This window comes from Mauremys reevesii, linkage group 7 (genome assembly GCF_016161935.1).
Source record: "Mauremys reevesii isolate NIE-2019 linkage group 7, ASM1616193v1, whole genome shotgun sequence".
Taxonomy (NCBI): Eukaryota; Metazoa; Chordata; order Testudines; family Geoemydidae; genus Mauremys; species Mauremys reevesii.
In genome coordinates, this window is record NC_052629.1 from 115,839,075 (window position 1) to 115,864,929 (window position 25,855).

General features: G+C 43.5%; 1 protein-coding gene across 22 annotated transcripts in view; it reads left to right on the plus strand.

The window, feature by feature from the left end:
- Positions 1-25,855, plus strand: part of PROK2 (prokineticin 2) — a 227,257-nt gene that overhangs the window by 46,626 nt on the left and 154,776 nt on the right. For 13 of the 22 annotated variants that reach the window (XM_039482569.1, XM_039482570.1, XM_039482576.1 and 10 more), the window contains one exon: positions 14,298-14,493. The gene's annotated coding sequence lies outside the window, so the exon portion shown is untranslated. Of the gene's footprint in view, positions 1-1,689; positions 1,854-12,146; positions 12,295-14,297; positions 14,494-24,445; positions 24,552-25,855 lie in introns of those variants that run through there. The other 9 variants (XR_005583101.1, XR_005583100.1, XM_039482577.1 and 6 more) reach the window with 5 other exon arrangements.

Here is a 25,855-nt window from a genome sequence, read left to right on the forward strand (position 1 = left end):
ATTAATTTTTCTTAGATTAACTTAAAATGATCCCATTAAAAATGTACTTTTTTTTCCCTTGAAAGCACTGCTCATTATACTATCATTTTAAGTAATTAAATCAGAATAAATGGCTCTGTGAAGATATTTTAATGTAACACCTAATTATATCTGACCTAGACTCTGAACTATAATCATTAACTACATGAACTGTGTAATGTTCTGCAGACTCTTTAATAATGTATATGCAATGAATTCAGCTGCACGGAGTTGTAAGCTGGAGTTGTTAGATAATACACACCTGTATCTGGATGGGATTGTAGACATGGGTCTGCCTGTCAAGTTGTTTCCTAGCAACCTGTTTTATATTCCTTGATTACAGGGTTTATTCTGCCCCCATTGAAGTCAATGGCACAGGATCAGGCTCATTGAAAAATCAGGCTTGAATCTGAACTGCTTTTGATATCATTGGGTTTTACTCCTCCTTTACATTGGTGTGAAAGCAGAACTGGGCCGACTATATTATGTTCCACCTGAATGTTCAGTTGCGACACTAAATTCTGTAGGATTCCATCTAATAAAGTAGGTGTTAACATGTAACCTCAGTGGTGTATTTGTACATTTCTGATGTTGTGACGGAATTGTTCGATTCAGAAGCTCAGGGCTTTGGTTATATTTTAAATGGTGCGAACACTAATCCTTCTGCAATAAAGCTCAGCCTGCAGTTTTCAAGATTTTTATGATCCAATTATATCATTTTTCCACAGAATAATACTTCATAAGAGTCACTGGAGTCAGGACCAATTTAAGTAAACTTCTTTGGGGAAAATCAGCCGGTTGGAAGGATACACACTCCCTTCCCTCTTCATCTTTCCTCAAGTACGAATGAATAAACTACAAATTAGTGACTTTTTTTAATGCTCTTGTGCTTTTTTTAAAAGCTGCAGTGGATGGGCTATCCGCTTTTAAAAAAGAGATATTGTTAGTTTTCTGCCTTTACAGAAAGAAAATGAAAGCACCATATTGTAGCAAAACTAAAAATTGCTAGTGCCACCTATGGGTGGAAAGTTGTAGATTACAAAGCAATTAACTTCTGATCTGCATGTTATTCCTCAGTTGATAAGGGATAAGTGATTGATAGAGGAATAATATGCAGATTGTTAGTTCTAAACATTTACCAACATTTTTAACTTGAAATAATGTCTTGGATTTCCTAATTTATACTGGCCCTGATTTTTGCAAACATGGCCAGGCCTGCTTTGACACACAGACTGCTCAACATGAACAGCTCTGGGTTTGTGCATACAGTGGGAGGTTGGCATACAAACCTAAGCTTCCAGGATTGCCGGGGGATATACATGTCACAGTCATGCACATGGGTGTGCATGTGACATCTAGGCCCACTACGTTTTGTATAAATATGCGTAGGCTATAAAAATGGTCACCATGACTGACGTCGTGATGCAGAAAGGACAATTGTAATATTCTATCCTATTTGCACTATAGGAATGCCTAGAGGGCCTCTAATGGGGGGAGGGGGCTGCCCCTTTAAGGATTGGAGGCCTGGAGCTGGCCAGCTCCATACAATTAGCCTGTCACACCAGGGATGAGGTGTGGCTTTAATTAGAGCCAGCTGGGCAGGGATCAGGTGATTCTCTTAGTAGAGCAGCAAGAAGCTGTGTGGGGAGGAGAAAAGACACAGAGCAGAGTGTGAGAGAGGCTCCTTCAGAAAACCCTTGAGCAGAGGAAGGGTTTGAACCTGGAAGGCAGATGCCCGAGGGCCAGGGACAGCAGACGCCAAGGGTGTAAGAAGGAGAAGACTCTCCAGCCAGGTAGGGCCAGTGAGTGGCTTGCCAAAGCAGGAAAGGTCCCAGGTAGGAAGGCCTGGGAGGAGGAACATAAACTTTTGTTTTGTGAGGACTTTTGTGGGACTTTAATTTGGGTCTTGGAGTTTTATTTGGAGTTTATTTTTATATTAATAAACCGAGACCCCAAGGAAGGGTATTTCTGGCCACCAAAAAAAAAAACGAGTGGTGAAGTTTATTGAGCAGTCCAAGAGTGGAAACTGAGGGGTGGGGCATCTTGCAGTACTGCCCTTAGACCACAAGGGGACATGTTCAGGAGCACACCATGCAGTCACAGGCCCTGAGATCAGAGGCCCAATGTGCTAGATGCTGTATGTACGCAAAGTAAGAGACATCCCTGGCCCCAAAAAGCTCACAAACTACATAGACAAGACAGACAAAAGTGGGTGGGGGAAGTGACTTATCTAAAGTCACACACCAGGGTCTTAACTAAGCCAGCTATAGAACTAAGGTCTCCTGAGTCCATGTCCACTCGACCTCACTGCAACACAATGTTAGACTCTGAGATGGCACAAAAATCCATGCTGACATCATGCCTAATGTACTTAAAGTGTCTTATAGCTGTAATACAGAACAGCACTAGATTTCATTTTCCTGAGAAACATCCAGACGTAGTTCTGATATTAAGGGCTAAAGTCTCTAGCCATTTGCTTGCTCATGGGACTATTTTTGTTGAACCTTTTAGAAATAAAATCTCCCTTAAAAGAAAGTTCCTGCCTTGTCTTCAGGATCGCTGCAAAAGACCAGTGGGGACTTCTCTAGGCAGCTGTTTCATGACACGGGATAAAACAGAGAGACCCTTGGAAGGGCCCAGCTAGGGCTTGAGAAAACCACTTGGTACTTGTCGGTTCTGCTCGTGTGCAGGGTGTGCGGAGGGCAGCTGTGGTGGCATTTCCCACACTCTCAGAATGCTCAGATCTGCTATTCCCACAGGAATAGCATCATGCCGGCTTCTAAGGTGCAGCTCAGAATCCCCACACCGCCCTTAGAGAGAGCAGGGCCGGCTCCAGGCACCAGCTGAGCAAGCTCGTGCTTGGGGCGGCAGATTTCAAGGGGCAGCATTCCAGCCACCTTTTTTTTTTCCTTTTTGGTTCCCTGCTCTGGCCGCCCTGTAGAGGGCGGCGGCGCGGAGGAGGGTGCACCCTGCAGCGAACTCGACAGGGCAGCCCGTGTCCTTCCCTCCCAGCCTACCGGAGCGGTGCAGACAGGGCCGGCTCCAGGGGTTTTGCCGCCCCAAGCAGCCAAAAAAAAAAAGCGCGCCGCGATCGCGATCTGCGGCAATTCAGCGGAAGGTCCTTCGCTCCCAGCGGGAGTGAGGGACCCTCCGCCGAATTGCCGCCGAATACCTAAAAGTGCCGCCCCGCTCCGGAGTGGCTGCCCCAAGCACCTGCTTGATAAGCTGGTGCCTGGAGCCGGCCCTGGGTGCAGAGCCCTCCCGGCAGGCAGCGCGGCGAGAGCGGCCGTGTGGCGAGCGCCCCACTGAAGCCCTGGCCACCCCCCTTCTCTCTCTCCCTCCACTCCCTTCCTTCCCCTCCCTCTCCCCCTGCTAGGCCAGGCGCGCACTCCGCTGCATGTCTGCAGCACAGGGAGTCCCCCTGCACCCTGTCTCCGGCCGCCCGGCAGGTTTTTTTTCTTCTGCTTTGCCACTCCAGCCGCCCTGCAGGTCTGTGGGGTTTTTGGGTTTTTTTCCTGCTTTGACACTCCGGCCGCCCTGCAGGTGATTTTTGTGTGTGTGTGTGTGCTTTGCCGCTCTGGCCGACCCACAGGTGTTTTTTTGTTTTTGTTTCTTTTTTGCTTCGCTGCTCCGGCCCCCGCCCCAAATTTCTTTCTTTTTTTTTTTTTTTTTTTTGCTTGGGGCAGCAAAAAAGCCAGAGCCAGCCCTAAGAGTGAGTGTTTATTATCAAAGAACACAGATTCAAGCAATAGGATGTACAAATATTGGGAATAAGGGTACATACGAAACAAAATCATAACACACTTTCTAGAGACTAAACTTAACTAACGAGTTATCCCCCTGCCTGAGGAAGTTTCTCACCCAAAGTTCTTCGCAGAGTTTTCAGCCAAGCCTGCCTATGGCTGAGATTGCTTTTTTGTGAAGCAAACCCACTGTAAGTTTACTTCCTCAGTGAAGGATGCCTGGTCATCTCTCTGCATCTCTGGATATGCCAAACCAGATATTTGATGTTCACCTCAAAATAGGGTTCCCCCCCTCTCTTATTTACTACTTCCTGCAACTTTCCTTCTGAAGTCTCAGCCAGATCTTCATTAGCATTTGACTTAAAATGCAAATAGAATCCTGTTGTCTTACATACAATACATAATGTCCAGATGAGTGACGTTCACACCTTGTCTGGAGAGGTTTGTCTCAAGACATGCTACTTTTAAGTGACCTGCTTTTAACTACAGAGCTGGAGAACATAATTGTTAGTATGTATATACATCATTCTTTATGCAACACCCATACATGGTTTGCAATGATTAAAATGACTGGTGTGACACAGGCTTTTATTAGGGCTTGGCTACGCTTGCGAGTTACAGCGCAATAAAGGAGCCCCGGGCGCCCTAGCTCACTCCCCATCTACACTGGCAAGGCCTGTAGAGCACTCTGACTCCGCGGCTATAGCGCTGCTGGTACTCCACCTCGGCAAGAGGAATAACGTTTGCTGCACCTGGGCTTCAATGCCCGGGCATCAGTGTGAATGAGGTGTTGCGTTACTGCGCTCTGAGTGGGCCTCCGGAAACGTCCCATAATCCCCTTAAGTCAAGTAGCCACTCTTGTCATTGTTTTGAACTCCTGTAGAAATATGGAAATGCCCTTTCAAAGCTCCGTTTCTGACAGCCGGCGTGCAAGCCATTACTGTGGAATGCTGTGTGTGAGAGAGAGAGGCGGGGGGAGAGGGAGGTCTGCTGCTGTCTGAACTTACAAGACAGCATGCTGACATGCTCTCAGCCCCCCAAAAACCCACTCTCTCTCTCCCCCCACATACACACAACACATTCCCTGTCACACTCCCCCCACCCCATTTGAAAAGCACGTTGCAGTCACTTGAATGCTGGGATAGCTGCCCCTAATGCACCCTCCCAATGCAGCTGCAAGTGCTGCAAATGTGGCCATGCCAGTGCGCAAGCAGCTGTCAGTGTGGACAGACTGCAGCGCTTTCCCTACTGCGCTCTCCGAAGGCGGGTTTAACTCACAGCGCTCTATATCTGCAAGTGTAGCCGTGCTCTTAGAAACCTCACATGATGTCGTTTTGATGAACCCAGGGGATCCCTGTACCTACATACCACTGTTCCCTCTGCTAGTTGGCATCCAGAAGTTCTTGGATCACAGCAAGTTCTTTTAGCTGAGGTGAAGAGAAACTCAATGGGCCATGCACAGTAGGAACAGATGAAAGTTCTGTCAATGAGCAGAGGGAACAGTGGCTATTTGCATGGAGACTCCTTCACCACTTTAGGCCACTCCAGGCCCTTTACCAATCTTCTCCTCTTGCCGGGGTGGGGATCCTAGACCCATCTCCTGCTACCTTCTCCTTACAGACTGCTCAGAGCTGATTACTGCATACTCGGAGCTTCAGTAATTTACCCAGCCTCTACATAGGGATAGATGGAGCAAGATCCACAGATCACAGCTAGTGTGAGCAGGAAGCCAAAGGAATTCAGCACTTGCCAGGATCAGCCTGATGCGCCTGGCCCAAGATTCAGCCACAGAAATGGGAATAGAACGCAGGTCTTCCAGTCCCCACCAACGTACTGGACTCTACTGCTGCTTGTCAGCCAGTTTTCATTTTAATGTATCTAAAGAATAATATTCTTATTTTACATTTTCATATCAGTTTGGCCGATTTCCCCTTTCCCCCCACAACCTTCACTTGATAAATAATCTGAATGCTGCTGAAGAATTTTCTAAACGGCTGTCTCCTCTGTAATTTTTCTGTCATGCCCTAGAGAGGGGCTGCTTGAGAGACTTCAGTGGAGGAAATATTCTCTACTCCACTCTGTGTTTAAAAAAAACCAACTTTTTGATGTGAAAATTATACGCACTTAGAGATATGTTAATATGAAAATGATTGGAGGAGTGTTGAATGGGGCTTACGGCTGATTTGCAGGCACTCTAGTACTTTGCCACCTGCATCATAGACCATCCAAAAAGAATATTTCTGTACACAGCTATTTTTTCCCAAAGTGGTCGTTATTCACTATTCAAAAGCCCACCAGTGTCTTAAAGAATCTGCTTTTAAAGCCATTTGTTGCTGGGTTTTTTTTCATGTTAAGTATTTGTCTTTTGTGTGTTGCCTTGTGGTGATTGGCAGTGCTTTGCAGGGGTACTTAAGCATGTGTTCTTCCTGAATAGGAATGTTTTCCTAAATCAGGGTCAGAATGCACAACTGCAAATCTTACTGACTCAAGTGGGTTAAACCTGGGACCTTTCATTTGAAACTATCCAAGCTTTGTTGGTCTGGATAAAGTAGAAATGGATCCAAGCCACGCCTGGTTTATGTTATGTTCACAGCGTACATACGGAGACGTTAGATCCAAACATAAATAACCTTGCTGGAAGGCTGCAGTGTAAGGCTATTTTATTTCTTAAACTTCAGAACGATAACACAAAAGAATCCAAACCCAGAGACAAAGCAGGCTGCTCCCTAAAACCAAAGAAGCACAACTCACCCTACCTTGCTCTAGGCTGGCTGGTGATTGATCACATATGCTTCATTTCAAATCCTCTAAGCAAGCAGGACCAGGAACCCACTGCCAATCCCACACAATCTTAAAGTGATAACTTGCAATTCCAACACAGTCCTCAATACACCAGAGTTTAGGTTTTACAAAATGAAAACTCTCCTGGTAGGTTTGTGCAGAATGAAGGCGCTGCCTGTGTGGCCCTTTGATTTTGGTACAAACAAGAAGCAAGGAATATAGTTCTTGCAAAGACATTTTGCCCTTTGTTCTTGCATACCCAGAATGACGCGGGGGTGGGGAATCCCAGATGGTTTTGAGACCAGATCTCCATGTCTCCTCCACATTTCATCTTCTCGCTGGCTTCAAAACAAGAGTAGGGACTTCACTGGGATGACTGAAGAAGATTTAGTTCATAGCATAAGGCCTGAGCATTCACTGCTGTACCTCAGTGCAAGCGCTGGGGAAGAGTTCAAAAAGACACCTTGGAAGGCAAGAAGATGAATAAGATCAGGATAATGGTTGACAACCAGAATGACAGGTCTAAAGTAACTGCTAGGTTTGGCATGTCTTTACTTAGACGACTAAACTCCAGTAACAGCACTAGGGGGTCATGCTTGTCCTTTTATGATACTGACAGTTAAATCACACAAAGGGCTACTAGGAAGGTGATATTTGACGAAAGTGATACAGAAATTAGGGCAGTTGCCATTTTGGCTGAGACGCATGCGTGGCATTGGATGTAATCCTCCAGCAAGAGGTTCATGTCTCCCTTAGCAATCTGACAAGCACAGGAATGAATATTTTCAGTGACTAGTTAGCTGGGGAACTAAGCAGAAGTAAACGGTGGGTCACCTTGAAAGCACTTCCACCATTAGGCTATCCCCCCAGCCCCCACCGCCTTTCCCCCCCCCCTTCATTATTGGACCATATTGTCTTCAAGAGTTTCTTCTTGGTAGCTGCATTCTACCCTATCCTGTAAGGCTGCTTTAAGAAGACGCTACTGTCATGGTCCCAGTCCTAGCTGCACCTCTGTCTCCTTTCTGGTCTCTCTGAATATACACCCTTGTGCCTTTATCACCAGGGCTGCCCAGAGGATTCAGGGGGTCTGGGGCAAAGCAATTTCGGGGGCCCCTTCCATAAAAAAAAGTGGCAATACTATAGAATGCTATATTCTCGTGGGGGCCTGGGACAAATTGCCCCACTTGCCCCCCCCTCTGGGCAGCCCTGTTTATCACTCCTGGGGTGGAATTCAGTGATTTTCTCACTCTTAGACCAATCCCTGGGCTACAGTACCCTGTGTATCAACAGTGCTTACCCAGCAGGTCTGAGTTCAGCCCGCTGCAGTTCTTCCTCCCAGGAGTCTGCGACTGGGGTGAATATGATGACCAGACAGCCGCTTTAACCGAAGTATTGTTTGTTTTGCAGTAGAAACAAAGCATTTAAAGAGAGAGGTTTTAAAACAGTCCACACCCATCTGTCTGACCTAAAGGCTTCCCATCGCCTAATGGTAACCTAGACAAACTTAACTTCTTCAGACAACCCCAGCAGGTCCCAATGTTTCAGTCAGGTTTCCTCCAAACAACTAGTCCTTTCACTTGAGAGAGTCCCTTTATAAACACACACACACACGCTTCTTTTGTTGTGTTCCTGGGCCCCTTGCTACCCTGGCATTGTCTCTTAACAACCCTCAAGGATTTATGGAAAAGTTGCTTATTTTGAGCCGTTCTTTCTTCTCCTGCTTGTTTTTTTCACAACAGCGCTCTATTGAACTAAACCGATAGTCATACAGAAAAGATCTCAACAACCAGGTCACCATGCAGTATTCATAAACTGTTACAGAGCAGCTCTAAATCCCCGCAGAGGCTAGTAAGAAGAAAGCCCGATTCAAGAATCCAAACAATAAACAACAAAACTTGGTTCTTAAAGGAAGCCTTAAAACTTCCATCTCGAGTCATTTCACTATTGCCTCTGCTACTGGCAGCAAGCTATTTGGCTCCAGATATTCTCCCAGTGAGGGGGATTGACTAACCTCTGTGAAATTTTAAAAACGTGCTGCTTCTTAAGAACTGTCCTGAATATGGGCCACCAGCCGGACCATACTTTGAAAACGTTTGTTCGTGGTTCTGAATTTGCCAGTTAAAAAAAACAGCCACCATCAACATGTATCTTATATCTCCAGTAAAAATACATTATAGAAACTGTGGTCTGTTGGATGACTGGCTTCATTTATGCTCACAGAGTTATACTATGCTTTTATCCAGGTCCATGGGTGTTAGCATGGGTTTGTAGAGAGCGTACTGGACTGGGACTCAGGAGGATACCTAGATTCTACTCTTCAAGTGACTTTGCCACTGTGCTGCTCTATGACCTTTGGCAACTCACTTCACTGAGCCTCAGTCCCTGCCCCCACAGAACTCACAAATAGGTGAGACAATCTCCCACTATGTGTTAGGTGTGATCCCTGCACAGTGGAGCCAGACTCCAAACCAGATACCACATTCCATGGCAGCACAGTAGACTCAACTCCCATCCCAAAATTTGCTGATTCTCGTGATTTCTCTCTGCCCATTGGTGGGAGCTATCGGTAGCTTAGGTGTGCGTGTGCATGGAATGAGTGATATTTAGAAGAACAAGGTTAGAATTCATCTTCTTATGTTTAAAAATGGAAATGTTTCTTGAGGTGTTTTCTCCTCTCAAGTAATCATATGGGGTCAGACAGGGCCTCCCAGGGGGGCGCACGTGGGGCAATTTGCCCCAGGCCCCCATGAGAATATAGTATTCTATAGTATTGCAACTTTTTTTCTGGAAGGGGCCCCCAAAATTGCTTTGCCCCAGGCCCCCTGAATCCTCTGGGCAGTCCTGAGGTTAGATGCTCAGTGGGTGAACTCCATGTAGCTGCACTGACTTGAATGGAGCTACAGTGGCTTCTGTTAACAGAAGAGCTGGACTGTAGTGTCAGTATTTATACATCAGAAGCTTTTTTCTTTAAATTGTTTAATCCCTTATTAATGCAGGACTGAGTGGCTCTGGGGAATGGGCTGGGGAAACCCTAAGCAAAAGCTAAGACCCAGCAGTCAGAGAAAGCTCTCATGCCATGTTTCCATTTGGAGTTTGCTTTGACTTAGGGCTTCTGGCAGACACATGATTATGGGCTCTCTTGCTATGGCTCTGCTCATTTAGGGCCCTGTTTATGCACGGTTGAAGAGAATGGCATGGGGTCTGGTGCCTCGACTGCCCAAAGAATCTCCTTTGTATACACGAGTGTTCAACTGTAATCTGAGTGGAGAGGACAGTCTTATGTCTTGCCCTAAAATGAAATAACCTGCGGTGATGGTGGAGAGCATTTTAAATCTTCTGGGGGGGGAGAGAAAGGGCTAACGCATCACTGACAATGAGTGTGATCTTAAGGTAGATCAAGAATAAAGACTCTGGGTGAGGGTCTCTGGACAGGCTGGGCAGCTGTCAGGTGCTTGGTCCCATCCCGTGATGTAAATAACTCCACGAGGTGCAAGGCACAGGAGAATCAGGCTCTCTATGTAAAAAGCTTAATGTGAAACTGTTTCATTATCTCATCCAGAGCCACTCTTCCCCATGTTCACTGTAGAAGCCCTAAAACATGAAATATACTCATGTAGGGGAATCTTTGAAGGGTGGCTTTCTTTTTGGGAGTTAATATCTTTGAGAATTGGGGATGGTTCTAGTTTTGTAGTTCCCAAGAGTGGGAGTTGTAGGGAGTTTGGGCACTGTGGAGGCTAATTTAAATGTTTCTGAAACGTGATTGCTGTAAGCATGTTTAAAATTAGACTGATAATACAACAATAAATCTAAATAAAGACATTTGAATGTCAAGAATAGAAGGAACATTAAGCAGCCTCTTCCCTCTGAGTAACTCTTCAAAGTGGAAAGCAAAATCGTAGGGTCCATAAATAAAACGTTATCCTAATCTAATAAATGTTCCAAAGGTAACTGGTAGAAATACTGAACTGGTCATTCCCTCGTAAGCAAACATATTTCACCCTTGTCCAGCCCTAGGAACTCAAGCCTGTGTACTTTAGTTGATTCATAGCCTTTCACAATACGCCAGTAAGCCCCGAATACAGCAGATTTCACAGAGCAAGTACTACAGTATGTCACTGTCTTGTTAACATTTTGGGGAAAACAATGAACTAACAGTTTATAGTTTACTGGATTTTTGAGAGTCTTGTTTTTCTGTTAAGGGATTGGCTATTGATAGCCTTAGCAAGCTGCATAAAAATAACCTCTTGATGTGCTAATCATCAGAGAGGATGCAAATTCACTTGGTTTAGGCAGGAAGGGTAATAAATTGCAATGGTTAATCAACATCCTGTGGAGAAATGTTGTGTTTAGAATTGGCCTTAAGAGCTGAGACAAAATTTGGTTAGTTCAGTCTACTAAAATTAAATCACAGGGCTAAATCCTCAGCTGTTGTAAATCAATGGAGCTATGCTGACTCCCGATAAGGCTCTGACTGACCCTTAGCAATCTGAAGGAAACTCCCTAGCTTGATTTTGTGTGTGTATCTCTGCACACTTGTGCAGCGGATTCTAAGGATGAGTCCATAGGTGCTGGAAGAAGGGATGTGGGGGGTGCTGCCACACCCCCTGGCTTGAAGTAGTAGTAGTAATAACCCTAATACATGGCTTCTGCCTTCAGCACCCCCACTATAAAAATTGTTCCAGTGCCATTGGATGAGTCCGGTTGAAATGAGTTAGTGCAAATGCTAGACCTGCAGAAGAAGAGACTACTTGATTTTGGCTTGATCTTGGATGGCAGCTTCCTGTCTTCTTAGGGCTCATCTTCACAGATGTTGGCGTTGTTGAAAAATTACCGACCAGCTCTACTTAAAACAGAGTTGACTAAACTGAACCTTTTGCTGAAATGTATTGGTTTTGACAAAACTTTCATTGGTATGGAATTTCTAGTAGAGAGAGAGAGAGAGAGACACACACACACAGATTCTTTTGGAATTGTTCCACTTCATATCAATAAACAAACACTTATTGGGCCAGAAAGAGAGAGAGACCATTTATAGTACGAACCACCAGGCTACCATTGTTCTCGGGTGTGTGTGTGTCTCTCTCTCTCTCGTGCTTTTCGTGGCAAATTTCAAAAGGTCTTATTTTTGTTCCAAATCAAAAAGAAAACTAACCTTGACATTTGTTTGGCAAAACCGAGTTCTTGTTCTCCAGCCAGCCCTGGTTTTAATCGAATGGAAAAACTCCTTTTGAATGTATTGTACTGAGGATAGATATAAGACTTCTGACATCCATCAGACCTGACAAATCTAAATGGGAAAATTTAAAGTAAGGGTATGGTTAGATAGTAAATTACAGGGTAGAGAGGCAAAACAAAGTAACCTTTTGTTTCTTTATAACTAGATACAGGTTAATTAATGTATAATTTCTAGTTTCTTTGAATTTATTTTGTTCTATGTGGTACCACCTCTTTTTATAAAAATCCTGCCCACCCCATACAGTAGAGCTGCAGTCTGAAGCATTAAATTTTATAGCAGTGTTAATGCAGTGATTTGTACCATCGTTTTAGGATATTGTAGTATTTCTTTTAAGAAGGGAGTTGACTTTTTTTCTTTAATATTTTAAGGTGTGTGATGAAATGATGTGATTCTGGAGCCTATTTCTGCCACAGGTGATGTGCTGTAAGCTAGTCATTGTCAAAGCATATGGAGGAGTTTTGGAAGCTAGCACACTGTACATGGACTGGTGACGGCATTGGTAGGGGATCACTTGAGGTAAATGAAAAATAGTTAGGTGTCAGTTCTGACAGGGGCATCCTACGCTCTCCCTTCAGGATTTTGCAGGGCCTGTTTTTTTCAGTTCTGTCATTCAATGTCATAAACCTGGAGACGCTATTTTAACAGGAGCCTGTTGTCAGGGTTACTGAGAATTACAGATGGGGGTGTGAAATTCTGCGTAAACAACTGGAGATTTCAGGCAGAGAATTTTAGGAGTGTCACATCCTATTAATACTCACTCATCGTTTTCTGCCCAAGCACTCATGCATGAATTACACATTCCGTTATTTTTGGCTTGTCGCTGGAGCGATTTTACTCTAAATGGGTAACTATATGCAGCTAAATAGGCAATAGGCCAAATTCATACATGCTGGCAGAGGGATGTGTAAGCTACACCCCCGGCTGCTTTGTTCGTGCCTTATTGTTCCCTCACACTGAGGGAGGGAAGGTGGGGATCACCACTACTCACCCTCGGGTGGAGTTTCCATCAGGGAGGGCAGCTTTCTTAACCGTGGTTGGCTCTGTAGGAGCGCGGTGCAGGAGGTTGAATTGATCAGAACGGTTACCCTTGTTGAACCTCCTTTTGGCCAACATCACTGCTTTGGCCTTCCTATGGGCCCCCTGGTGGACTGGAGCTGCTTGTTTCTGCAACCTAGTCCTCTTCCCCTGCTGGACCCTAAGCCTGAGCTGAATGTGGTTCTTTATGTTAAAAGGTTCCATAAGTAAAAGTGCTAGCATCTAGCGGGAATGCAAGTAAAGCAGGTAAAGAGGAATGACACCTTTTGCCTCCTTCCTCACTCTCTTCCAAACCGTGGCTCTGTATTGAATGGGAGCCTGCATTTAATTCCCTTGTTTTGATTGGTGTTTTCTGGGTAGGCAATAATCAGTAGATCTTAGCCAATAAGCTTGTGTAGGAATGTTTTACCTGTCATCCAGGGAAAGAAGATAAGAAAGGCAGATTCCAATGATCAGGAGGTTTAATCAAGTCTTTTGTTAATGGAAGCTTTAGGGGCTTGGAATGCGCATTTACTAAAAACCCAGGTGACCTAGTATAGGATACTTTTCCAAACTGATAATATCTCGGACTATACTATAAATCAGTGTGAAGATTAGAGACCTCTCACCAAAATCAGTTAATTGCCGTACCTGCCAACCTGTTAGATGCTTTGAGAGCACTGGAATCGCAGTTCTATGGCAGGTATAATCAAGAGAGCCTACTGCAGTGGTACCTAAATGTCTATAGCTGGTCTCATAGGCCAAAGTTCTCCTTGGTGCATGTGACACACATCAGATCACAGGTTGCACTCTAGCAAGGATGATGTGACAGCAGCTCTTTACTAAGTGAGTTAAATAGAAGCTTTCCTTGAATGAGTTGGTAATAGAGCTGACTTACACGTACTTCATTACCAAAGCTTCAAGTGAATACAACCGAAAGCAAGCTCTCAGTCCAGTTGCTGGAGAGAGGGAAAAGGTGAGGGTTAGAAGGAGAAAAATGGCTAAGAAACTACTGTACCAACTAAGCAGGAGGGGAAAGATTCTGCCTTGAGTTCATAAGCCCAAGCTAACTGCAATGAAGGTGGGTACATGATGAGACCAACACTTGACCCCATCAATCTCATGTGTGTAGTGTGTGCCCTTCAAAAGACATTTTAGGAACTTTCTTACTCTGAAATGGTGAAGATGTCTCTTCACTGAGGGCCTGATCCAGGTCCCATTGAAGTCCATGGGAGTATTGCTGTTAACTTCTATGGCAACAGCCACATGCCTTAAGGTTGCTTATGTGAGAACTTTTTAACGGTAGATTTAAACAATATAAAAACATTGTTTTAAAAAAAGCTGTAATCATTGGAAAAAATGTACCTAGTTCTGAGAATACTTCCTTAGGCAGAAAACCTGATGTGTTGGCATTTAAGAACCTCTGCAAATTGTATTATGATAGGCTTATGGCTCACACTTAATAAGCAATATATATTAATACTGAATTTATCACTCTGTTCAAGGTTTCTGATACTGAATTCCTACAAGGAGAATTGGTCCCTGGATTCCTGCTGAGTACCATTTAGAATAGCAACGTACAGCTCTTTGAACTCCCACAATTACTACAAGCTTTTCATCTATTGCAAGGCCTGTGTCCATAAGTGAAAGGAGGAAGAAGAGAGAAGCCTCCTTTATAAGAGGGATAAGAAGGCAGCGAATGTAAGTAGTTACTGTTTAGGATGCTATGTCTCAAGGCTGAATCTTAATATCTGACGTCATGTCAAGCTTGGAGACAAGCTAACTACAAAACCTCTAGGGTGTAGGATCATTTGGAGCTAAGCTTTAGTACTAGGATTTCAGGAAATGTGCCTGGACTCCGAGCAAGGATACGTTCAGATCAACATGAGTGCAGGGGTATCAGATCTTCCAGTTAACCACAAATATTTTGCAATTAATCATGCTTAGAGTTGCACTTAGATCAAATAAAAACAACATGTTAAAGAACTAGAGTAGGAGGCAATATGAATGTCATTAATGAACATGAGTTTCAGCTTTAGAATATTTTTGCCAAAGCTTACTCGAAATGTGTCAAACAGAACTGAGATCAAACGGAAGTCAGCCATTCGTATGTTGTCCATGAGAGTTTGAAATGGAGTAGGGGGCCGGGGGGGAAGGGGCGGGGAGGAAACATGATGGGAAGTAAGGTTGCAACTGTCCAAGGGACAAAGATCTAAAGTAGATCTAAATAAATATGATGACATAGTTATCGGTCATAATTGTAGTCATAATCACACAAGGAACGTTACCTCTGTGCCAAGGAAATGCCTTGTTGGGATTTGCAAGCAGCATGATACATCACTCTAATGTATAGTCAACCTGATAGAAAGGAGGTAGCTGCCATCCAAAGAAGCTGGAACAGTCAAGCTCCCCCCTCACTTGCTGCTCTATCAGGGTTCACAATATGTCAGGGATGGGGAAGCCAGAAGGAGCCTTAGGGTACATCTGTGCTAGATTTGGAAGGTGTAAACTCTAGCTCAAGGAGACTTGACTTGTGGTAGCTCTAAAAATGGAAGGGTAGCTGCAGAGGTGGGAAGGGCTGGCCACTCCAACTACAATCCTGTCTGAGACACTAGGTACATACTGTGGCAACTAGCCACCCCCCATCACCATGCCAACACTTCCACTTTTAGTATGCTAGATCAATTAGAGCTAGCCTGGGTATGTCTTCTCAAGCAGGAATGTACATCTCCCAGCTCTTGTGTAAACATACCCATAGTCACTTGAGAGATCACCACATTCCCAAGAGTAGCAGTGGGATGGGTTTGTGCTCAGTTGTGTCTTCTCAGTGGCTGTTTTTCACGAGCTCTCATCGCAGCTTGATGTGTCTGTGGTGACTAGAGTTTGTTGAGGCCTAAGCCACAGAACAGCAATATTTTAAAGACCTGTTTGAAGCGTGGTAGCCAATACCTGACTTGATCTTCCCATTTTTTCTGTTGGTTCTATATTCACACTGGGTCTTGCAGGCTGACTTGGGTAGGCTTTCCAATGTGTTTTTAGGCCTGTTTGGTGTTTGGGCTGGGCAAGGTTTTCTTTTCAGAGATAATTTGAATATATCTACATGTTTTTTAGAGAAACTACTAGTGAATATAGAACTGGTGTTGCTCCATTTTCTCATGTGGGGTACACCTATGGCTTGTTGTGAATGCAATTGCAGTGCAGGAGGCGTCCACGTGTGAAGTCAAGCCTTTAGTTTTGTTTTCCTCCATGTGAGATTTCCTCATATTCCTTATGGGTCTATAAATGCACCTCTCAAAACTATTTCCCTCTGTTGGAATGTACTGGTACAAATGGAATCAGTGAAATATACAATGGAGACCATTCTCTTTTGTGGAGAATTTTGAAATCTTTCGTTTTCATTCCTAATCAGGCCGAAACGAAATTTTGAAGTATTCAAATCCTTCACGAAACAGAATTACCTGTCTCCACACAGCCCTAGCTTCTGCTTCCTGTTGGTGATCATCTGTTTCAAAAGACTAAACTTCAGCTTGCTCTTTGAGGAAAAGCTATGACTCCCCACTCAAATCAGGGTCTCTAGGAAGGTCTTCCTACCTCCATCATTCCTCAGCTTTCCTATAGAAAATTCCTTGTCTGTGTCTTCACATCTCCTTCAACTTTTGAGGAAGCGGGTGTAAACTATTTAATCTTAAAGTCAAGTAATCTTCTCTTGGTCTAATGGGGTTTTTGTCATATTTATTAGGTGTTTGCATATAACATGCCACTCAGCTGATTTCTCCATTCCTTCCTTTGAAGCTGTCATTTCCAGTTCATTCCACTACATAGTTAGTCGGCACTCTTGAATGTTAAATACATCTTAATGGAACACAAAACAGACTGAGTTTATCCTTTTTTTTTTTTTTTTTTTTAAATCTCATTATCCAACATGAGCGAAGGGAACCAGGAAGTTTTGATTATATGCTATGCCTCAAATGGCAGAACCTAATCTGAACTGCCCTGTTAACCAAAATATAATCACATCCCCCTGGACTTATAGCTAAGAGATGTTTGGGTAGACAACACACTGGCTTCTCCAAGACTGGCTAATTCGACTGAAGTGCTTAAACCATAGTAAACAAATATGCAGCGCTGTCTGTCATACTAACAAAGACGCACGCCAGCAGGCGTTGAAGGCTATGTTCAAAGGCTTCCAGCTGAGCCAGGGTCTTAATTCTCAGACTCCCACCCCCTAATCATCAAAATTTTTCACTAGTCCCCCAATATTTAGTGTTCTGTAGCAGTTACACAATTCCTTTATAATTGATAGGCAGCCTTTTAATCCCTTGATATAATTCACGCAACACTCATTACTTTTCCTGGTGGTGAAAGTGCCTTTTACAACCCTTGTCCAAATTGCTTTCCTTACTTGTCTCTCTAAAGTTTAGGTGTAGCTGCTCACCTCCTGAAATGTCGTCAAAGATACCATTTTTATTTAAAATAATCCTTGTCTAGACCAGATGTCTGCATGCATTTTAGTCCACGTATGAAGTCAAGCCTTTATCTTTGTTCCCTTCCATGTGAGATTTCCTCTTATTCCTTGTGATTTCTTGCACTCTTAAGAACTGGGTCAGACCATACTGGGTCAAACCACACTGGGTCAGACCAGTTGTCCAGCTAGCCCAGTATCCTGTCTTCCGACAGTGGCCAATGCCAGGTGCCCCAGAGGGAATGAACAGAACAGGTGATCATCAAGTTATCCATGCCCTGTCGCCCATTCCCAGCTTCTGGCAAACAGAGACGAGGGACACCATCCCTGCCCACCCTGGTTAATAGCCATTGATGGACCTAAATGGCTATTGATAGACCTTGTGGGTATATAAAGGCATCTCTCAAAACTATTTCCCTCTGTTTGAATGTACTGGTATAAATGAAAACAATGAAATATACAATGGAGAATCTGAAACACCATGGGAATAGCCCGGTCAAGATAATAATGGAGATGCAGCCAGAATCATTCAGTGACCAGAAATAAGTGAGAAATTTGGAGAGGTGCTCTTTGCATAGAAGGACATATTCAGGAGCATTATTTGTGGAGAAAGTCGGCTTTCACTGATTTTCATACTCACTGTAAGCGCCCGATTTAAAACCCACTGAGGTCAGTGGAAAGACACTGGGCTTTAGATCAGGCCATTAGCGCTCTGAGTTGACTAAAGTATGCTAAAGTAATGGAGCAAAACCTTCCCTTTCCTCTGTTTGGGTTTCTGTATCAATAGAGTGATTATTTCAGCCCTACTGTCAAACTAAGATATAGAACAAACAGGCAAAATAAATCTTACTCTTTTAACTGATGTGATGATGGCGCTTTCTCCAAGGACCTTGCTGACATGTAGCAAGTGCTCAGCGAGAAAATGGGTTTAAAAAGAAGCGATGGTTGGGAGCCATAAGATGCCATAAGTGATTGGGGGCCACTTCTGCATCTATTTAAGGGAAACATTTAAGCAGCAGCATGTTAGATGTTGTTGTAAAGAGTTGCACAAAAGGAAATCATTTGCAGTGCACCACAACAAACTTTATTGGTCCTATGAAAACCATAAATAATGCTGTGAATTCTTGAGCATTGTGTGCTGGCACATTTTCTATTAACTGATTCCACAGACAGTGAGCACCCTTCCTTCAAGACCGTAAAGTGGTCATTAAGAGATGATGAGGTGGTAAAGCTTGCTCTTACTGAGTAGAAAATATATGGCTTGTACCATAAAGGGGTATGAAGGCACTGTAGGACTCTTCCGTGCATAGTCTACTTACTTGGTTGTGAGCTAAGCACAGGATTTATCCCAACATGAAGGGGTTAATTTACATTTGTTGTAACAAATTCTACTTTTAATTACATTTCTGCCAAGTCAATGGGGTTACATGGGTGTAGTTGGTACCTGAGGCAGTTTATTTCCTATTCCAAGCACAGGGGTGGAGGTGGGGTGGATGTGCTATAGTATCAGAGGTACAATGATGTGGAACTGTGGGTAAATATTGACACTTTAAGAATGACAGTACCTACTGGCAGTCAATTGGGTTGAATTTTGGATAGTCATTACCCATTCCCACATTAAATTTGTTTTTATATCATAGACATCCATCCATTTCAAACCTGAAAATATATCATCCCACTATGCAGTGATGACGTGGCATCTGCCTTAACTGATTATTTGTCCCGACTAATATTTAACTGAGCTATTGGTAACCTGTGGTTATGTGACAGCTGCCATCTTGGCACTGATGACTCACCTATGGACCTCCAGAACTGGAACCATGAGCCTCTACAGCTTGAGCTCTGTAGTGGAGGCTGTCACAGACCAATATCTTCTGTGGATTGGGCAGAGAGGGGGAGGCATAACGTGCACTGATTAGCGGGTTAACTGAACCATGTGACTCTCTGTCCCTCTCTAGCAGCTAGTTTGAGTATAGAGGTTTGAATCTGCTATGGCTTTCAAATTAGTGTACTTGGTCCTTTAGTTGAAGCAGCAGATGTTTTTTAGATCCAGGGGTCCTAGGTTCAGTCCCCACCGACAGCCCAACCCTGGGTAAATAAAGCTATTCCTACACATTCAGTGTCCAGGAAGTATTGTCATTGTCATTATGGCCTGGCATCTGTGATCAGCCCTCCCTAGCCAGCTTGCTCACTCTTTGGTTGCAGAATACAATACATTTGTAATATCTTAATTATGAACATCATCTGCAAAGTTGCTCTAAGTATCATTATGGGGAACTATAAACTATCGAAAATAAAGCCAACCAAGTATGAACACAATGCAAATTGAAATAGGAACATGCTCTACCCATAAAGTGGTCTCTGGCAACATTCTTTGCAGCTGGATTATATATTCACCTCTGAGTTGCTTCTCTACGTTCTGCCTGTTATGCCAGTTCTGCTCTCCCTCCTTCATGCACTAATGTGCATCCACATGGACTGAATTTTCTTTTTCCTCTTGACTTCACATGGTCCAGTGTCTCCTCCCTCAGCAGACTCTTACCTCAGCCTTCTTTTACCCTCTGACCTGCCATATGTGAGAAATGCAAGAGATTTAATAGGGACTCTATTTATTCTGCAGTTTGGCCAGGAGACAGGGAGATGTTGCTGCAATTTGAATCCCAGTAAAATAAATAAATGTAGTAATTGCTGGTTCTTTATTTTAGAAATTAGTTCTCATTTAAAGAGGCCTTCAGAGTGGGTATGTGACAGGGATTCAAAAGGGGTAGTTCAGGCAAATGAAGATTTTTTTCTTGGTGAATATGAGGCCTGACCCAAAACCCATTGAAGCCAATGGAAATTTAATGGGCTTTGATCCAGGTCCATGATGTACATTTTAGTGATATGTGCAGGAATTTCAATGAAATCAGAAAAAGCAGCAAAGAATCCTGTGGCACCTTATAGACTAACAGACGTTTTGGAGCATGAGCTTTCGTGGGTGAATACCCACTTCGTCGGATGCAAGTAGTGGAAATTTCCAGGGGCAGATATATATATATATATATATATATATATGCAATCAGATGCACAGGTGAGGAAAAAGCAAAGCCATGCAGAGGGAAATTAGTTTTGCTATAGAAGAATGGGCACCAGCCAGAATTTTATACACAGTTTTAGCCACTTTATTGTTGCAGCTCTGTTAGCCACTAAAAGGTGACACTAAAATAATTGGTAGTAGGAAAAAAAATGCTAATCTCAATCTTTCCTTTCATGACAACGTGTTAATGGTTTAGAAAGAGCTTCCAAAAATGTGTGTTTAGAATTAAAATAGAAAAGCCAAGAAAGAAGTTTAAAATGAGCTTTCAGATCTGGAATAGGCTGTACTGTATATCCATTTGTTATGACACAATGTTCTTTAAGGAGTCATGAAATATGCAAATGCTTGAATGAGACACCAAGGGGGAGAGGGAGGTGAGCATGTCTGTTTTGAAAGCATTCTATTAGGTATTTTCGTACAGCAGTCACCATGATATGTAGGTGTATGTGAAAAGTAACATGCACTGTGCCATCTACGGGTTGCAATGGATGTTATAGTTTGTAGATTACTAAACAGCAGAGTAAATGAGGGCGAAAAACATGAATGATTTTAAAAGGCATGGACTGTTGTGTGGAAAGAGGACAAAATTAAGAGCTTTATACTCTACATAGAGGGGGAGGGATAGCTCAGTGGTTCAAGCATTGGCCTGCGAAACCCAAGGTTGTGAGTTCAATCCTTGAGGAGGCCACTTAAAAATCTGGGGCAAAAATTGGTCCTGCTAATGAAGGCAGGAGGCTGGACTCAATGACCGTTCAAGGTCCCTTCCAGTTCTAGGAGATTGGTATATCTCCAATTATTACTTTTTTTTTTTAATTACTCTCTGGTGTGCAGAAAAAAGTAAATTGGGTGATCATTAGGATGTTTGTTCCCCCAGAAAATCAGGTGGGCCCTTGACAATCAGATATTTGTGTGCAACTACAGGAATTGCACAGGAAAATTAGGCCGGCAGGCATGCTTTTATTTGTTGTGCATGCAGTTAAATCGTGCACCCCTTTAAAAAATCAAGCCCATAAGGCATGGAAGAAAAACTAGTGCAGGATAAAATGAGTTAAGGCATGTACCAGAACATGTAGACAACAAGCAACTCCCATGGAAAAGCAGGAGTAGGGATAGACTGAGGAGCAATGAGGCAGGCTACTTTGATATTGCCCAGATGCAAGGCTCACTTGGAGAAGGCACGGCAGGGCATCCGCTCCCACGGCAGCCAATGTTGCGGACAGCAGGTGTATGCAGACTGTTTGGAGCAGCACAATAAGCAGAGTGAAAGAAGTGGGGAAGAGTGATCTCCCCGATAGCACTCAGTGGTCCCTTCAACCAACTAACTGGCAGCTTGGGTATGCGCAGGATCCTCACAAAAGAGCTTGTTTGTTATTGCCGGACCCGTCTTCCTTAAATTGTCATCGTATATCTTTCCGACGTGCATTTTTCTGATGGTTGGATTCCATGTTGCCAGCCCTGTCTCTGACTCTGCCCATCTGATTTCTTCAGTTTAAGTCACTGCTTTGCTGCTTATAAGATTTCTGTGATACCCTGCTGTATGTGCAACCTGGTCCTTGGCCTCCACAGGTTTAGCCCATCATTTCTAGCGCTACAGCTAGGAAGTTAACAGGGATAGCAAGTGACCTCATATTATCGGCATGGAGGTTTTTGCTCCTTTGAATTTAGCTAAGGAAAATGATCCAGTTCTTGCCTACTATTTTGCTAGAATAGTTTTGGTATCAGCGTGATTAACTTTCTACTCTTGGACTCCACCCTTGAGTGCATCAGTGAGAGCTGTCCACTTTTATAACAGGTCTCAGAAAAGCATCATCTTACAAAGAGAGGATTTTCATTTATAATCCATGAGAACGGTGCAGTAATGGGCTATTTTTTCTCCTGAATACAGCTCTAAGTGAACAAAAAAATGTCTGTAAATACAGGCAATTTAGCTCAGAAGAGATATCATCGATGTGGTTCAGAGGTTAATGGGCCTGGAGGATTTATAACAAACAAGGCCTATTAAAAAAAAACAAAAAGGTAATCTAGTTGACTTCTATTGTTCTCCATAAAGCAGCCCATCTGTATTACATCTATTGAGGGTGTTACAAGAAGCATTTAAACACACACACACACACACACACACACACACACACACACACACACACACACACACACACACACACACACAGTTTGTACCAGAAACAGCAATCCCTATTTCTTTATCTGCTGCCAACATCCAAGCACTGAACTCTCAAAGAGACTGGGACTCAGCCATCATCTGTCCGTATCTGATCTCTTTGGTAAATACAAAGGCTGCCAAGAATGAAGCAAACGAAAAGCACTTACAGATTAGAAAGAACACATGGCAGCCACTGACCTGCTGAAATCATAAAATACATCATGAAGTAAGAAAAGAGGGGAAACAAATCATCCTCTCTGGGACTGCCCATCTGCTCCCATAAAGCCACACTCATTACTGCAAATAAATACATTCAGAACAGCAAGGTCTGGGAATAATTTTGTGGTGGATTTTTTTAAAATCATTTTTGGAACTCTTTGCAAGTTTTCCTATATAAACATGATGATATCATCAACCAGAATTAGATATCTATCAATTGCACCATTCTTAATTACAGAGGAAGTGATTCTTTATAGGTGCCATTAAAAAAAATAGTTTCCAACTCAGAATGGGGGTGGTAGTGTTTAAAGACTAACGAAAATAAACAATTAAAAGAATTCCATGTTTTTGCAACAAGTTCTCATGGAGCAGTGTTTGCTTCACTTCAGTGGTTCTGCAGTCTGAATATTTGTCTGTACACTGAAAGGGGTAGAAAGAACAGGAGTAATGGGCCTGGAGGATTTATAACAAACGAGGCCTATTAAAAAAAACAAAAAGGTAATCTAGTTGACATCTATTGTTCTCCATAAAGAATGCTGGCTGGTGAGTCTGGGTGCTGGCTGGTGAGTCTTGCCCACATGCTCAGGGTTTAACTGATCGCCATATTTGGGGTCGGGAAGGAATTTTCCTCCAGGGTAGATTGGCAGAGGCCCTGGAGGTTTTTCACCTTCCTGTGCAGCACGGGGCACGGGTCACTTGCTGGAGGATTCTCTGCAGCTTGAGGTCTTCAAACCACAATTTGAGGATTTCAATAACTCAGACATAGGTTAGGGGTTTGTTATAGAAGTGGATGGGTGAGATTCTGTGACCTGCATTGTGCAGGAGGTCAGACTAGATGATCATAATGGTCCCTTCTGACCTTAAAGTCTATGAGTCTATGAGTTCTTGTGGCACCTTAGAGACTAACAAATTTAAGGTGCCACAAGTACTCCTGTTCTTTTTGCGGATACAGACTAACATGGCTGCTACTTTGAAACCTGAAAGGGGTAGATAACTCCATACATCACAGGCTTCAATAGAAGTTGGGCTGGGCCTTGTATTTCAAAGGCTCAAAGTGTTAAATGCACCTTAGGTAGAAGGCTGGCAAAAGGCTCTACCTATCCTGTTAGCCTCACAAAAGCTCTGAATTAAGCCCTGAATTACAACAGCGCTGTGCAAATATTCAGTGTGACCAACCTCAAACATTCACAGATCATGCCAAAAAGCTGCCAAAAATCAGTGAACCAGAACAATGTGGGAAATGACATTGCAAACTTCCCCCACCCTGGGTGGAGAATGCTTAACAGTCATTCGCTTCTCTATATAGCCGAAACAGGGTAATTCTATACCAAGTCATCTCTGCACTTCAGCGCTCTGGATGTCCACCCTCATTGAAAACATGAGCTGGGTGGGAAAGTTTCATCCAGTTATTCTTTCTTTTTTTTAACTAAAATACTGGAAAAATTGTCAGGATATTTTTCCCCCCTCACACTCTCCAACCAGCTCAGCTGAAAACCTTTGCCTAAACCAATATCCTGTGTCTTGTCTTACTTACGTTCCCCAGAGGACGACTGATCCATTGCCAGTTGTGAAGAATTTCTTACTTCCATCACGTTTTTTTTTAAATGAATATATACAACAAAAAAGGATTATACTGTTTGTGAATCAAACATCCCTATTCATCCGCTTGAAGCGCGTCTATTGACATTTGCTGTAGCCTACAGCCGCTTCTAATTCCCAGGGCATTGCGTCTTTCTAGGTGCATGTCAACCTGCTGCTGTCACACGGAGCCTTGCCAGTGTGTCTGTTGGGAGGTCTCTTGTCCAGAGGTCTTTGTATTAAAGGACTAAATGAGCATTCTCAAGGTACAACACAAACCTTTAAAGCCAATAGAAAACTCACACTTTTTACAAAACAGGATTCAACAGGGAGGCAGGGAGGGATAGCTTAGTGGTTTGAGCATTGGGCTGCTAAACCCAGGGTTGTGAGCTCAATCCTTGAGGAGGCCATTTAGGGATCTGAGGCAAAATCAGTACTTGGTCCTACTAGTGACAGCAGGGGGCTGGACTCAAAGACCTTTCAGGGTCCCATCCAGTTCTATGAGATAGGTATATCTCCATACATTATAGTCTTTTTTCATAGAGTCTCATGTGAGAAAATAAAACCATTTAAGTGATAAATAGGCATGTTTTAAAAGTATATGGTTCACTGAACCTTCCGCAGAATCTGTAGAAGTCCTTGCCCACAATCAAACTGGCTCAGTGACAAGACGAAAGCCATGGAAAATGGCTGACTTTTCAGTGCCAGCTGTGTTCTTAGGTTCTAAGCCTGACATGTATTACATCTGTTCACCCTTGAACAGGGCTCATTATTGGAGATCTGACAGTCTAATCCTTAATGGGGTGTGGGGGAAGGGAAGGTACTTAACATGTAAGTTCAGCCTTCTGAAGCTATGAACAATTCTGTTTGACTCAGTCCGATGTGTATGTATTCAAATCATTCCAGTCTTCCCTTCCACTAACCTTACCCCCAGCCCAGTGATGTCTCAGGGACAGATTCTCATTTGTACAGTAAGGTTCCTTTTGGGTATTCCAGCAGCATAAAGGGACTTTACAGAGGGTAGAAATGCTCTTCTAAGAAACCTCCTGTGCAGAGGACCTCAGTGGCCCAGGTAGAGTTGCTCCTAGCCCAAGATGTAAGGGTCAGATCAGGAGTGTATTGGTACATAGCTCGTATGCACTACATGGCAGCTATTCTGTGAGCCCTGGGAAAGCTGTGTGTGTGTGTGTGTGTTAGAGCAGCACTTGCATAGCTCTAGAATACAGTGAGCACAAAGGTAGTTTAACACCACCTTTCCTTTCCCCCCACCCCTCTTCACCCCACTCACCCCTACCCCAAGCACAGGAATGGAATAACTAAAAGTCAGAGCCTGTGAGCATGTCTACACTTGCCATTTAAAGCAGAAAAAGTCCATTTTTTGCACAAAAAACATGGGAGCATCTACACTTGCTAATGACTTTTTGTGGTGAAACTCAGAAGTTTCACTGCACAAAAAAAAAAAAACCCAACCACCTCCACAAGAGGGGTACAGCTCTTACCTGGGATGCTTTTGCGGTGATGTGCAAGTGAAGACACGTTCTTCTTGTTTACACAGCTTTTAGCCTCCTGA